The sequence below is a fragment of the Felis catus genome, chromosome C2 (genome assembly GCF_018350175.1).
Source record: "Felis catus isolate Fca126 chromosome C2, F.catus_Fca126_mat1.0, whole genome shotgun sequence".
Classification (NCBI taxonomy): Eukaryota; Metazoa; Chordata; class Mammalia; order Carnivora; family Felidae; genus Felis; species Felis catus.
The window spans coordinates 19,257,779-19,269,911 of record NC_058376.1 but is presented as its reverse complement, the minus strand read 5'-3'; positions in this window follow the sequence as shown (position 1 = coordinate 19,269,911).

Here is a 12,133-nt window from a genome sequence, read left to right as displayed (position 1 = left end):
CACCTCTGCTAATGCACGCTGTTTCTCTCTCTCTCTCTCTCTCTCTCTCTCTCTCTCTCAAAAATAAATACATAAACTTAAAAAAAAAGAATTGGAGAATTGGGGGCACCTGGGGGGTGGGGAGGAGCTCAGTTTGTTAAGCACCCAACTTCAGCTCAGGTTTTGATCTCACAGTTCGTAAGTTAGAGCCCAGACATCATCAGGCTGTCTGCTGTCAACATGGAACCCATTTCAGATCCTCTGTCCCCCTCTCTCTGGCCTTCCCTCTCTCATTTCAATCTCTCGCGCGCGCCTGCGCACAAGAAAAAAAAAGTATAAAAATTTTTAATTAAAAAATAAAATTTTTTCAAAAAGAATCGTTTGAAACAATAAAGTAGAAACATATTCAGGAAACATTTCAAGTTATGTTTTTTATTGTATTTAAACCCTCTAGAAATTGGTAACTCCTATATATAGCATAGGCAGGTCTTCATTAACCAAAACATTTTATTGGAACACCCTGTACATAGTACTAGTTCAGAAAATCCTCTTTAAATAAAAGCAAGATTGATGAATGTCATTAAGTGACATACTTTTTAAAAAATGTCCCATTAGGGAGGAAATGGATAAATAAAATGTGGCATGCCATACAATAGATTTCTTCAGGGCAATTTAAAATAATAAAAGAGCTACATCAACACAGATGTAGCCCAAAAATACATGTGGAAAAAGCATATTGCAGAATATATTAAGATATGTCATAATTTGTGAAAAAATTTAGATAATGCCAAAATAATATTTTATACTTCTCATGAATACTTAATTTGTGTAAAACAATAAAAAACAGACTGCAAGAACATACATTAGATTTATAATAAAGATGTCCTTTAGGGAAGGGAAAAAAGAATAAATTAGCAATGGGGGTTTAAGGACACTTCAGATGTTGCATTTATTTTAGTAATTCAAAACATGTACCAAATTTATTTTAAAAAACTGAAAATTCAGATGCAATTCATGTCTCTCTAAATGAAAATCGTCTTTTAACAAGCTTCTTTGTCTCAAGTACGCTTGCATTGCATCTCATATTATTTTTAGGAATCATTTTGGGAGTATTATAAACCAAAGGAAAGAAAGTATTTTGTGAACTGTGCAGACAAATAAAGGATAAATCTATTCTAAGTCCTGTTAGTAGGTATTTTTCATGAGCACAAAATGACTAATCTGACAAAATGTGAAATATAAACAGAACTTTCTTATTATGGTTATTTCTTAAAAGAAATATGGTTATTTCTTAAAAGAGCTAATTGAGATTGTCTGGGACACTTGGAAACCCTGCCACTAAATGTCTGTAGGTCAGTGTGAATACGTAATCCAGTAAAACAGAAACCAGTGAGCCTGCCCCTTCCCATCCCCAGGGAAGTTCCGAGTTGAACCTAGGGATGTGGTACAATGCATTGCCCCAGTTAGCAGGTATTATGATTGGAGGTCGCTCCACTCCCAAAATAAGAGCTCCAAACCCATCTCAGCAATCCCGGTGTTTCATTACCAGACCTTCTACCCCGTGAGCAGACTTATGAAGTCTGGTCAGAGAACCGCTCACTTGGCAAACAACTCGCTTGGTTTTTATATGCTGTACACTCCTCATAAGGGATCCGACATGTTCCATGGAACGTTCCATTCCATAGCTAACTCTAGACCCCAAGTGCAGACTCAGCTGTCAGTGCCCAACCTCTGTTGTCTGGTCTGCAATGTCTTCTTAACAAGCCCTGTCCGCCCCAGCTACAGAGTTGTGGAATACTACAAAATTCTAAATCAATTTTCAGATCTTGAATAAAAACTTACTCCCTTAGTCCATTAAACTCACATGTCATACACATTTTATTGTGTTCTTATCCTCTGAAAATGAGTTGAGCTTTAAAACATGTAGCAGAGTCCTCTCTCAAATTAATTTAGCAAAACATGGCACACATTTTACAAAACACTGCACACATTTATGACTTCTGAACAGTAACTGACTAGTAAGGAGGAGCTAGGGTAGACCCCACGCAGCCAGACAAATTCTAACACTCCCCAAATGCCCTGCTTGTCGATCTGTCTACACTGAACCCAGCCCTGGGGATAACCCCAATTCTGTGTTCTGACTCTAGTCTCTCCTCTTCCTACTGTGTATCTTGTAGCTTTATGGAAAGACGCTCTAGGTATATATCTTCTGATAAAAGAACGCACTTTTACTCTCTGGTTGAATGTTAAAATAAGATTGAGAGTGACATCTATTCATATTCATAATTTTTATGAAATGCACTACGCCTCTTAAAATATACTACTCTCCTTTGTTATGCTCATGGCGTTTCCTTGCTCTCAGTGCAAGGGACAAAGGTCTCTGTAACCACAAGCTTGCTTGGCTACATGACCTTCTTCCCTGCATAGGAAAGATTTTTTTTTTATTTTTTTAATGTTTATTTGTTTTTGAGGTGGGGCGGGGGGGTGGGCATGGGAGAGGCAGAGGGAGAGGGAGACAGAGGTTCTAAAGCAGGCTCCAGGCTCGGAGCTGTCAGCACAGAGCCCAATGTGAGGCTCAAACCCACACGCTGCGAGATCAGGACCTGAGCTGAAGTCGAACACTTAACCCACTGAGCCACCCAGGTGCTCCGATAGGAGAGATTTGGACCACATGACTCAATTAGACTCCCACAATCTGTTGTCCCAAGAGGCATGAGTGAGGAAGGTACAGGAAGGGAGGAATAGCGCACACACACACACACACACACACACACACACACATTTTTAGAAACTTGGCAACAGGTAGGTGAGGTGAGCTTTTGAAAGATACACAAAGGCTCCCAGTTGAAACATTGCCTGTGTCTCAATGCCACAAAGACCACTCTTGTGGTTCATAAGTTTTCTTACTCTTTAATAGAATTCTATAAACATGCAACATCCCTAAAAAAAAAAAAAAAAAGAAAGAAATTACTCTACACTCTCTAAATCCTTGTCACTGCGGCAAACACAGAGATGCACCACCCAGATGCCCCATCAAGAACAGACTCACTGCCCAACTGTGAGGACTGTGGCTAACTACCATCTCCAGCTGCAAGCTGCTTCTCAATCTGCCTCAGCATTTGAGCCCCAGGTCACAGTCTTCTCAGGGTGTGGTGGCAGTGCCCATTCATGAAGGTGACGGTAGCCACAGTCATGCATTACTCATCGCACTCCCAACGTATGAACCAAGCAAGGCAGGGCCACAAAGGACCTCCGCGGTCCCACCCAATGCAGGTGGGACACATTTTATAGATCAAATTTCCCACGAATATTTATCCACATATCCTTGATGTACTGTGCTACAAAGTTACCTGCCTTCGAAGATAAAAGAAAGGTGCAGATATGTCCACATGCAATTGAAGTAAATATGATGAGTAATATGAAGCACAGAGAAAAGGGTCACCTGTCTGGCCTGAGAATTGAGAGGTTTCCAAGAGGAATTAGTATCTAAGCTGACTCATGAAGCGTAAGGACTCATTTCACCTGGGATTAGCCGGGTTTTAAAAATGTGGCAAGGATAGTTCAGGCCAAGACACTCCACGTACAAATAAGAGGAGAGCCCAAAGTTTAACGCTCAGATTCCTTGTAAAAGGGAGAGTCAGGATTCAGACTCAGTTTGGACTATAAAGATCATCGTTAGTACGTTTCCACCAAAGTTCAGAACTGAAGATGGTAATAGACATCAAATTGCCTCCCCATTCCCCACAGGTGTGTCTAGAGCCAGCCCTCGCCACTTTGATTCTAGGGGGCATGCCTCCCTTTTCCTGTCATTCCCATCAGTAACAAAATACAGTCCAAGCAAACAACTGACGAGTGACACAGACAATTGTGAAGGCCTTTTCTGACTGCCAATGGTTAGTTGAGTTGGCAGCAAAAATACTTTCTGAGCTAGAAAATCATTGATAGTGAAGACTTCCGGAAGGTTACACTTAACTTCCGCTATGCCGTTGCTCACACTAAATGTTGACCTACTCATGTATGGGAGGCAGAAAAGAAATGTTTTGGTTAATGCCTGAGGGTTCCTTAAATATTCATGTTAAATGAGTGCTTAAACCTCATAGACTAAAAGATGTTTTGCCTCACCAGGATAATGGAAATCGTTTTATGATTCAGTGTTTAGCTAATGCAAATTACCTCCTTGAGACTCACCCCAAATGTTTCAGAGTGGAATCTAAACAATTTTTAGTCGGGAATGTCAATATGCAAGTAGAATATAAAATTAAGGAACTTACAATAAGGCAGCCCTTGGTACATTTATTTCAACCGTTGATAGACTCTGTTAGCAGAGTCATTTTGGTCCTTGCTTCCAGGTGGAGCATGATTAATCGTGACTCCTGCAAGATGCTAATTTATCATTAACTGAGTAAATAAACATTTTTACATCTTTAATTTCAATACCTAAATCAGCCAGACAAAAATTATTTTATTTACCGGGTGGTGAGAGATTTCTTCAGTAGAATTCAAGGTCTATGTTGACCAGGAAAGAATCCAGGGGTCACATTGGGTTCGTAGCCCAGGATACTGAAGGCAGTAGAGAAGCAAAGACCACAGCCCAGGCTGAGGCTGTGATAGGAAATGTGCCAGAACTCCTAGTGTCTATGGAGACCAATTCCGAACTCGGAGTCAGACTTGGGCGAACTAGGACTCATCCTGGAATGTGGGCTTTGATGTGATGCAATTTCGTGTGATGCTGTATACATGGAAGGGCTCCACGGTGGGCCCAGAAGTAGTAGCCTGGAAGTTACAAACTGAATCAGACTCTGAGAAGGTCAGCAGGGTTGCCACCAACCACTGTGGGTGGGCTCTGGGTAGAGGATCGTGTAGGAGACTGGTTCTCAAATTTGAGCATGTGTCAGAATGAACCAGTCTGCTTGTTAAAAATGCAGCTTCCCTGGCCTAATCCCAGAAAGTCTGATTCAACAAGGCAGGGATAAAACACACAAATCTGCATATATGACACTTGCCAGGTGGTTCCCATGTAGGTTTCTGACAAGGAATCATGGCCTAGATGGTAACTGAAATAAATAAGATAAAGACATTATCTTCTACCTGGCAGAATGAACCCTGATATATTAAGGCAGTAAAAATATAGCTCAGTGGCACAAATAGGAAGACAGACATTTACCACCCTCTCCCACTCGGGCTGCACTACAGGTAAGTGTAAGTGCCCCCGATTGTGTTGCCTCCAATTTTCAGAGGCCATTAAGAAATTGCTAAAAACGCTGTACATTTTTTTTTAATTTTTAATGCTTATTTATCCTTGAGAGAGAGAACACGGGCTGGGCAGAGGCAGAGAGAGAGGGAAGGGGCACAGTATCTGAAGCAGGCTCCTGGCTCTGAGCTGTCAGCACAGAGCCCAACGTGGGGCTCGAACCCACAAGCCGTGAGATCATGACCTGAGCCGAAGTCGGATGCCTAACCAATTGAGCCACCCTGGCACCCTAAAAAGCACTTCACATTTTTGAAATTGAAAAACTTTCAACTCACTTAAGCATACCCGTCGAGCACTTAACAAGTATTATAGCAAAAAAGTATATTGGATACTAAAAGGAAAAAAACCTGGATTTTAATCCCAGTTCCATTCCTAGTTAAACTGATCACGTTGACATGTTACTAAGAGCTCAGCATCTCGATTTCCTTGACTAAAAACTTGGAATAGTAATAATGCCTGTTGAGAATGGTTGTCTTAAGAATTAAATGAGGAGTATATTTAAGCTCTGAGTCTGCTATCTGGTACATAGAAGAAACTGTAATTTTTTTTTTTTTAGATGAATGGGTGAATGAACAAACAAACATTAGGGTAGATGAGAAGCTCTTTTGCAATTCAGTGAATGTTGGAAATGTTGACAGATATGGTGTGTTAGCTTTCAAGTTATCGACAAACATAAGGGATTCTTTATTTTTAATTACCAGTTTATTTCTCTTTTCCAGTGTGTTTTTACCCACCAGAAACACAAATGTAATCATCCTTTATTTTTATCCGGCTTTGGCTTTGACTTCCTACATAGCCTTGGTGTAAATCATTCAAAATACCACTTAAGCCATAGACCAGCAGAACCTAGCAATCTTTGGAATCAATGCTGCTGAACCAGACGGGAAAACTAATTCATTCATCTGGCTTTCATTTTGTATACCCTTCCCATCTTCTTTAGTACTTTTATTAATTTCTAGAGCATGGTCTGTGAGTAGTTCCACAGAAGTTCACAATTACGTCGGGCTGTCTTCCATGTTAACTCTTCAAATGGCCTCCTTTATGGGCACAGCTGTCTTCTCTTGATTTCACTGGGAGGGAGGCAGAACTGGCATTTCCCTTCGTGCAGCTCATTGATTTTCAGACACCTATCGCAGCATACATTAAGTTCAATTTCTGCAGAGCTGTTACTGAGGTGTACAACCACGCACAGTTGGATGGCATCGTGCCCTCCAAATGGGACAAAGAATAAGGCAGACAAAAGGACAGGCATAAGAAAAGGTAAATTTTCCAATCTGTAACATCCCTTTCATGTTGTGGAGGTCCCCAAGCTTTTCCCAGGAAGAGAAGAAAGTCTGGGACTTGGAGGTAGACAGCACTTTACTACTTATAAATAACTTCATACACATAACATGGGTATTGTTAGAACCCTTATTTTTTTAATGTTTATTTTTAACTTGAGAGGGACAGAGAGAGTGCGAGCAGGAGAGTGGCAGAGAGAGGAGAGAGAACCCTAAGTAGGTTCCACACTGTCAGCACAGACCCCAACATAGGGCTCAATCCCATGAACCAGGAGATCATGACCTGAAACGAAATCAAGAGTCAAATGATCAACTGACCCAACTGACTCAGACGCCCCTAAAATCCCTATTTTATTTTTTCTAATTTTTTAATGTTTATTTATTTTTGAGAGAGAGAAAGAGACAGAGCACAAGCAGGGGAGGGGCACAGAGAGAGGGACACACAGAATCCGAAGTAGGCTCCAGGTTCCCAGCTGTCAGCACAGAGCCCAACGCGGGGCTCGAACCCACCAGCCGTGAGATCATGATCTGAGCCCAGGTCAGACGCTTAAACGACTGAGCCACCCAGGCGCCCCTCAAATCCTTATTTTAAAGATGAGGAAGTGCCAGCACAACAGGGTTGTATCACTTACCCAAAGCCACACAGTTGGCCAGCTGCATAGCGGGAACTACATATCACTTTTTTTGTCTTAGTCTGTTTGAGCTGTTATAACACAATACCACAGCCTGGGTGGCTTATTAACAACAGAAGTTTGTTTCTCTCGATTCTTCAGGCTGGGCACCAAGATCAAAGCACCAGCATGGTTGGTTTCCGGTGAGGGTTCTCTTCCTGGTTCATAGTTGGCGCCTTCTCACTGTGTCCTCACATGGGGGAAGAGACAAACTAGCTCTCCGAGACACTTTTATAAGGACATTAATCTCATCCCTGAGGACTCCATTCTCATGACTTACACACCTCCCAGAGGCCCACCTCCTAATTCCATCACATGGGGCTTTAAGGATTTCAGCATAAGAATTTTGGAGGTGACAGAAACATTCAGACCATAGCATTTTTCTAGCTCCAAATCCCAGATTCCTTCCAAAATAACAATATTTCTCCATAATCAGAAGTGACTCTAGGGTTAGCAGAGTCCTTAAAAAGGGAAAAAGAGACATGTTCAAGGCAAATTCTGTTTTCCAGAGTCAACCTGCATAATCTGATTCAAATAAACTTCCTGCATCATAATCTGCTCAAAGGTACTCTGCAGATGTAAGTTTATTAATTAATTGCCAGTCACTAACTACAGGAGATTCCCTTTTTCAGATGGTCACCATTACCTCCTGGCTTTAGTTTAGCCACAGACACCTAACAGCTGCCAAGGCAAACAGTTCAGTAGGATCATGGGCTGATCTGGACATGCTGTAGTCCCATTTGGTTGAGTTGCCTTGGACGTATGTTCTGAACTTGACTGGGCTGAACAGTCATTTTCACAGAGGAGTTATTGCACACAACTGAGATTTTACTTAGTACATAACGGTATTTGTTCTGAGTAATTATAAATAATCTCCTGTTCAAAGGATTCCACAGATAAAATGCCCACAGATATAGCCCTCCTCTTCCCCTTCCCAGAAGAAGAAGAAGAAGAAGAAGAAGAAGAAGAAGAAGAAGAAAGAGAAGAAGAAGAAAGAGAAGTAGGAGGAGAAGGAGAAGGAGAAGGAGGAGAAGGAGAAGGAGAAGGAGAAGAAGAGAAGGAGGAGGAGGAGAAGAGGAGAAGGAGAAGCAACTAAAGCAGATTCATTTTTATCTTCTATAGTTCATGGAAACTGCACTTCTGTGACTAACACAGGAACAGGTTCAGGTGAAGAATTACGTGTTCTGCATTCTCAGGTAAATCTCAGAGGATCTTGTTTACCTTGGTTTTTTTATGGTCTGGCAAAGTCCTTTTATAAATGAACTACAGATTTCTCTGCTCTCAGCTGAGACTCTCTTATTGAACATTTGATTAACTGCCTTGCATACATCTCCCAGGCTCAGGTAATTGCTTAATGCATCAGGTACTAAGAGCTTGAGCAGGAGATCAAGCGTTGGGGGATTGAGGTGAAATCCCCCAAGCACAAGGGGGAACACAGTTAGTGCTAACATTTGGAGCAAAGGAAACACCTCCTCCTCCCCTCCTCAAGCACTGCCTGTGCCTGGGGTGCAAGGTGTGATTGTGGCCCTTTCACTTCCAGTCTCCCCCCCGCCCACCCACTTCTGCTCCCCCACCCACCCTTATGAAGTCTTCACAAGAGAGGAGTAGCTAATCCTCAGAAATGGAGATGTTCTCATAGGCACCTTGTACTAGGTACCTTAAATATTAACCTGTCCTTAAAGAGTATTGCTGAAAGCTCTCTGCTTTTTCTTCCTGCCTTCCATATTTGCAAAGTAAGCAGATCCAGGCAAAGCCTGACTCCTTTCCAGAATCTCTCTCTCTCTCTCTCTCTCTCTCTCTCTCTCTCTGTCTCTCTGAGCATGTAATTGAACAGTGTTAGATTTAGGGGAAAAGGAGTCTTGCTTTGGTTGAGCTGATGAGCCTGGATTGAGAGAGCTTTAATAAATTGACATTTCACTATTGATGAAATTGTACTCTACCTCTCTTCTGGCTATTAATCTTGAGTTTATCATTCTCCCTATCAGGCATCCAGCAGGGAGAAGTTCTAGAAGGCAGAAGTGTACTCTTTCGTTCTTGGGATGCCAATTAATAACTGCAAAATATACACCACAGTTCTTTGGCATAATTTTTATACTTAATTCTACTCAATCAATCACTGGGCTAATGAGAAAATCTCCAAATTAAGGAAACTAAGCATGTGATGGGAATTTCTTAGGGAATACTGAAAGGTAATTCACGTATGTCCTCAGAAGAGCCTTTTAATTTTCCTATTTCACTTAATTGATCAAGCCTACCATGATGGGTATTATCACTACTATTCTGTCCCCAACAGGATTTTCCCCCATCTATTAGCCAAGGTTACTCAGTTGCCTGTTCACAGCTGTCACTGACTAGGGAAGCACCAAAGGCAACTCAGTGAATTCCCGTGTTCCAGACCTACTCCTCTCTGATCCTATTATGTAGCAGCAGACCTACCTCCTCATGATAATCAGACTCAAGTTCCCCACCAATATAGTAATTGCTGTCTTTGCCTGCTGGTCCATCAACATGAGGATCCAGGAGTGACCAGGGGTAGTACAGCTTCATCCAGTGGAAGTCTTACTGGGTTGTATTCTGGAACAGCCTAAGATTATGAGGACAGATCCACTCCCCAAGTGAATTGCCAGAAGTGATAGTTAAATGAGCCAATCTTACTTCTGCTCCCTTGGTTCCCAGACTCCTATTTTATAATCATAACAAAAGAACATCACATATTGAATGTTTTCCTCTGAAAGTAGTGCCTTAGCCAAAAGTTCATATACCACGTCCAAACCTTTTACATCATCCATAACTGATACTCCATATCCATTAAACAACAATAACTCTTCATTACTCCTCCCCAGAGCCCTGGTAGACACTCCTCTACTTTCTGTCTCTGTGAATTTGACTATTCTAGGTCTTCAAATAAGTGAAATCATATCATATTTGTTCTTTTATTTCTGGCTTCTATTCAATATAGTATTAGAAGTTCTAGCCAGAGCAAGTAGGCAAGAAAAAGAAATAAAAGGCATCCAAACTGGAGAGGAAGACATAAATTTATCTCTAATCACAGATATGATTTTATATGTAAGAAACCCTAAAACTTCCACACATGCACCAAAACTGTAGAGTAGAATGGTAATGGTTGTACAACCATGTGGGTATACTTAATGTTATTGAATCGTACACCTAAAATGGCTAAGATGGTAACTTTTACATTTTGTCTATTTTACCACCATAAAGATAGACAGAGAGAGTGCACAGAGAGGAGAAAATGTTTTTGATTTTCGTTGATATTGGGAGTTGAGAAAAATGCCAAACCCACAACCATATGCCAATGTCAGAGGTTATAAAAAGCAGCTGTGTCTCTGGATACCACTTGATAAACTCATGGCTATGTGGACACAGAAAAGGGAAAGAGCACAGGAAAAATAAGATGGAAGTTTCCCATGATAGACACCTTGAGAACAGGGAGAATTTCCATAGTAGAGGTTGAGAAGATTATTCCAGGCTTTCCAACTGCAGAAGCAAGACATTGGCTCTTATTCAATTACATCTAGAACGTGCTCTGAACAATCTGCTAAGGTAATTTCCATTTGCATGATTGCTAACTAGCTGAGAAGTAGAAGCCAGCCACTACAGGCAATATTTGATATTTAGGAATAAAGAGGTGCTCCATGAAATCTAGGGTCTCCCCCACTCCCATTCAAGTTCTCCCAAAAGTGTTCCCCTCTGGTCCTTATGTTCACCAAACGGACTTAAGAAACCTAATGTTCAAGTCCATCAGGGTACTGTACCAAAATTAACTATACATTTAAAATCCTCTTAAGGTTTTCAATCCTTAGATTTAAAGATAGTTATTACAAAATTTACTTACAATTAAATCATACGTATCAAACTATCACTACTTGTATCTCACATATCCAGCTCTTTGATCAGCGACCCAAACTGCCTATATTTTTCCCAGTGCCTCCTATTTTTTTCAGAACTTTTCCTTCATCTGTGTTTCAATGACTTCCTCCTTTGCAGCCAAATGAAAGATGCATCTGAAGCCATATCATTGTTTACATACTGGGCGGCCAAGCATTCTCGTGGCATCCTTACCTGTAGCCTTGTCTGGAACACAGGCCTTTATGTCTCCTTCTTATGAGCAACCCCATTCTTTCATAGTATAGAAATGAAGAATCCGTATAAAAGCTCATCCAATTTCTCACGTGGACGCACGTTGGAAAGCATGGGCTCAGTGTCAGTTTTTTCACTGTCTGCAGAATAATCTGGTGAGAGGCCACCTGTGCTGTGACTTTGTCAGCTCTTTAGTAAATTACATGCAAGGATAAAGAGGATAAAGGATAAAGAGGACAATCCTTGCCTGCTGATAAAGCACATTCTTCATTCTCCTTTTTCTACAATGTGTTGAATAACACCATAGTACATAAGTCATTATACCCTTTATATAACAAATGTGTAATTACAAAACACAGAGCCAAAAAAAAAATCCATCTCAAAGAATCTTGTGTTTTCTAACAGGAAGTAGAGAGATATTTCAGAACAGTGAACACAGGTTTTCAACTCTGAAATCTTTTAACAGCATGATGTTTTTGAACGTCTAGCTTAGGATCCGGCATTCTGCCTTGCCTTAAAACACAAGTAGCAATTGCCACTTGGAAAAATTTGAAAAGAGGAAGGAATTTTTTTAATTTGCTTTCCTTTCCTAATTTTGTATGCATCAAGTACTTGCCTGTGACATCATTGACTCTTTATGGCAACCTTATAGACTAGGCATTATTGCCTCATTTTATAGCAGAAGCGGAGAAGTGCTAAGAAATTTGCTCAAGGTCAGTCTCCAAAGAGGTGGAGTCTGGATCCAAACAGAATATGTTTGAATCCAGTAGCCTTTGACTCTTCAGAGCCCAGGACATTTCTCATTGGAATTCAGTGTATAAAATTACCATTAGGGTTTTTTAGCTTCATAA